Raw genomic sequence first — 4,967 nt, forward strand, 5'->3', positions numbered from 1 at the left:
ATAAATGGAAGAATATCCCATGCTCGTGGACAGGAAGATTGAACATTGTGAAAATGTCAATACTACCCAAAGCAATCTATACATTCAATGCAATCCCAATGCAGATCTCATCAACATTTTTTAAGGATATGGAAAAACCAGTCACTAACTTTATATGGAAAGGAAAGAGACCTCGGATAAGCAAAGCACTATTGAAGAACAAAGTAGAAGATCTCACACTCCTGGTCTCAAAACCTACTATACAGCCACAGTAGTCAAAACAGCCTGGTGTTGGTATGACAGACACATAGACCAGTGGAACAGAATTGTGAACCCAGAAATAGATCCATTGACCTATGGTCAGCTGGTCTTTGGTAAAGAGCAAAATACATTAAATGGGGAAGAGATAGTCTGTTTCACAAATGGTGCTGCCAAAACTGGTTATCCATTTGCAGAAAAGTGAAACAAGATCCATACTCCACACAATACACAAAAAACTAACACCTGATAGATCAAAGACTTAAATGTGAAACATAAAACTATAAAGTTCCTCAAGGAAAAACTAGGGCAAATTTAGGGGCTCTAATTTATGGCATAAATAGACTATCAAGCAAAACCTAAAATGCACAGACAGCAGAAGATAAATGAGATGATGGGGACCTTCTAAAAATTAAAGTTTTGTGTGCTTCAAAATACTTCTCCAAAAGAGTAAAAGAAGAACCTGCAGATTGGGAAAAAATACTTGGCAACAACATACCTGCCAAGGGACTTATCTCTAAAATTTATAGAGAAGTCCAACACAGTAAAAAGACAAACAATCCCAATTAAAAAATGAGCAGAAGACATGAATGGACACTTCACAAAGAAGATATTCAGGAGGCCAACAAACACGTGAAGAAATGTTCATAATCATTAGCCGTGAGAGAGATGCAAATCAAAACAACAATAAGATACCAACTTACCCCAGCACTAATAGCAAAGTTCAACAAGGCAGAAAATAGCAAATGCTGGTGAGGATGTGGAGAGATTGTGACTCTCATACACTGCTGGTGGGACTGTAAAATGATACAACCACTGTGAAAATCAGTATGGTGATTCCTTAAAAAGTTGGAATTAGAAATACCATTTGATCTAGCTCTCCCATTGCTAAGTATATATCCTAAAGAAGTGAGAGCCAGGGCAAGAACAGATATAAGCACACCCATGTTCATCACAGCACTCTTTACAATAACAAAAGGATGGAAATGACCTAGGTGCCCATCAAAAGAACGGATAATCAAACTATGGTACACATGTACAATGGAATACTGTACAACCCTAAAGAATAATGTAGAATTTGTAAAACACTGCATAATGTGGATGAACTTGCAGGACATTATGCTGAGTGAAATAAGTCAATCACAGAAGGACAAATATTGTATTAGTTAACTACTGTAAAAAGTCAAGGAAACATTTATATATGGAAGGAAATTTCTTTGTTGGTTACCAGAAATAGGAGAGGAGAGAAGGGAGCACTGCTAGATAGGTAGAGAGAAGTACTGATTTGGATGAAGGGAAGGGCAATGTACCAATGTGAGTGATCAACACGGTGGCTCTGAGGAAGAGGAAAACATAAAAAGATACACAGGAGATACAGACAACAAGGATGAATCCTTTTTCATGTACTATACTGTGTTGTCAGTGATGGCAAGCATTGATCTATGGGTGGATAGATAGATGATCAGGCTGAATGAACAGGTATGTCTAGGCAGGGGAGCCGGGGGGAGTGTACCTATGATCATGTGTAGGGTTGGCAGACAATGTTTCTACATGTGTATTTGTATGTGCTGTAAGAATGTTTGAGTATATATTAGAGTTGACAAGGAACAAGGTTGTGGTCGCTTTTCAGCCACAGCCAGCTACCCTGAGGGAGTGAATAATTGGACCTGTGGACTTGGGACCATGGTCCCAGAGGACATCAAACTCAGTGTGCATAGTATACTACACAAAAACACTGTTCTACGTCCTACTTTGGTGAGTACTGACTGGGGTCTTAAAAGCTTGCAAGCAGCCATCTAGATGCAACAATGGATCTCTCCTCATCCAGAGGAAAGACAAATGAAGAAAATCAAAGACACATGGAAACAATTAGTCCAGGGGATTAGTAGATCATGTGATCCTCAGCCTATACGACCATGAGACCAGAACTAGATGGTGGCCAGCTACCATTGTTAACCACTCAGAGGGGTGTCATTGCAGTAAATCCTGGATAGAGTGGTGGAACAAGGTGGAAGAAAACTCAAAATCATTAAAAAAAAAAAAAAAAAAAAGATCATGTTTGTTGATCTGATAAACCCTGTTGAGACCCCTGAGACTATGGTCCCTAGTTATCCTTCAGGTCTGGAACTGAACTCACTCCTGTGCCTTCTAGCCAAACAATAGGCAGGGATATGGGGTGAACATTGACATCAGGTAGATACACTCCCTGGAGCAATCAATCACGGGAGAACAGAAGGCCAGTGTTTTCACAGGGGGATAGCTCTGGGGGCAGGAGTGCATGGGAGTGAAGGACACAGGGAAGAGGTAGCTATGGGGAGGAAGTGGGAAGAGAGCTGTTACATTGTAGGGAATTGCAGTCAATGTCATGAAACAAAATGTGTATGAACTGCTGTATGGAAAATGAATTTGTTCTGTAAACTTCCACCCAAATCACAATAAAAATTAAAAAAAAAAAAAATCCTTTCAGAGCACATTTTTGATACCCACAGGGTCTCCATAAGTCAGAAGCGACTCACTGGCAATTGGCTTAATGGCTAAAGTGTGCACACGTAGATCATGAGGGGGGTATTTTGGAATTCCAGGACTCAGTAGTGGTTTTGATAATGGAAAGAAGTAGAAGGATTCAAGAATTATTTATATCTCAAAATTGAAAAGACTTGGTGGTGGATTGGACAAGGATGATGAGAAAAAGTGAGCCATCAAGGTTGACTACTAAGTTCTTGGCTTGCAGGGGAAGGTAGTGCTAAGCACTGGGAAAGGACACACTGGAAGAGGAACAGGACTTCAGTGAAGGATCATGGATTCTGCTTGAATATGTTGAACCTCAGGAACTCTCTGGTGGTTCCCACTTATAAGAAATTATAAGAATCTAGAGTTCAGAAGAAAGAGCTATGTGCTCTTAGTGATCTCTTAGGTGATCATTGAAGCCATGAGCAAAGACAAGGGTACTTTGAGAGTCTGAAAGGAGCAGAGGTTGAGCTTGAGTTCTGAATGTTTACTAATCTGACAGAGGAAGATGAAATCTTTATTATTTCTTTGACTCTACCTTAAGGTGACATTTACACTATCACCTTCATCTTATGTCTTGCAATGCATCATCAGACATAACCCATTCACACTTCTCAGGCAGCCACCAATATATATATTTAAAACCATCCAGAGAAGATAAGCAATGAATAACATCTTTCCCTTCCTCCATTTGGCAAGGGGCCTTTGCGAAAACACTCTTACTCCAAAGTTCCAACTGGAAGCATGGAACTGCTTAATTTCCTTCATTCACTCATCTAGAAAAATCTTTTATTGAGCACTTACCATGTGCCAGACATAACATTAAGCAGTTATGAATTAAGGAATTCAGAAATAAGAAAGATAAGTTTCCACATTAAGAAATTGATAGTCTAAGTATCAAAGACTTCCAAATGAATATTCCATCTCATCTAGTAAAATACTCCAGCTCTCAGCACTTGGGCATCTGAGAGGCCCCTCCAGTTTGCCAACATTTGATTCATCCTGCTGCCAACAGTTCTAAAATTGTGCTCCCATGGATACAGTGCCATGCTGAATCTTCAAGGACACCCTATGCAGCTTGTTAGTTCCCCCAGCTCCATCCTTCTCTGACCCCAAGACTTCTTTGTCTACCTAGATTTGCCTTGAGTAACCATCACTGCCTCCACTCATAGAATCACAGGATACAAGAGGCTTGCGCAATCTTCGTTTATAAGAGTAACTGCCTTTTACTCTGAACTCACTTCTCTGACCACTTCCGCTTTGGCCAACAGTCTAGTTCAGAAGCCCCTATATGTGGCCACTGCTGGGACTGACATCACTCAGTTCTCCTCTGCTTTCAAAATCTTTTAACGCCCAAATACTTCTCACTGAATACACTTTCAGTTCTCACATTTCACATGCTTTCTGACTCTCACAAATCTGCTTTACATCTTCCTCATAAATTCTGGTCCTCAATTCCTCCCTTTCTACCCCATTCTTACCTCATGACTATCGATGCTTTTGATGTACTTATCAGCATTTCAATTTCCATTGACCTTTGACTCTCTCCTATACCCACATTGCCAAAGCCGAACTCTGGGTATACTCAGCCATCTATTTTTCTCAAATACTTGCTTCTCAGGCTGCTAATTGATGCTGGTGAAAATAATATGAATGTATTGATTGGCCCTGTTGTAGATAATAATGATCCAGCATCAAAAGTGGTCCCATATCCTTACCAAAAAACCAAACTCACTGCTGTGGAGTCAATTCCAACTGCTAGTGACCCATTAGGACAGAGTAGAACTTCCCCCATAGGATTTTCAAGGCTGTAAATCTTTACAGAAACAGATTGCCTCATCTTTCGCCATGGATGGGCTGGTATTTCTAATTGCTGACCTTTTGGTTAGCAGCCAAATGCTTTAACCATTGTTGTTGTTGTTATTTGCGGTCTAGTCGGACCCAACTCATAGCAACCCCTCCTTGAGTTTCCGAGGCAGTATCACTACGGAAGTAGATTACCCAACCTTGGAAACCCTATTTGAACTACCAGCCTTCTGGTTAGCAGTCAAGTGCCTTAGGCACTACCACCAGATCTCCCTCCCATATCATTAGTGAAACTTTTATTTCAAAAGTTCCAGATTTTAGGGGGAGGCGGGGCAAGATGGCGGACTAGGCAGAAGGATTGCACAGACCCTCTTCAACAAAGAAAAGGGAAACCAATTAACACAGACACAGAAGAT

Source organism: Orycteropus afer, unplaced genomic scaffold, assembly GCF_000298275.1.
Source record: "Orycteropus afer afer isolate SDZICR_OR568_19922 unplaced genomic scaffold, OryAfe1.0 scaffold00015, whole genome shotgun sequence".
In the NCBI taxonomy this organism is placed as follows: Eukaryota; Metazoa; Chordata; class Mammalia; order Tubulidentata; family Orycteropodidae; genus Orycteropus; species Orycteropus afer.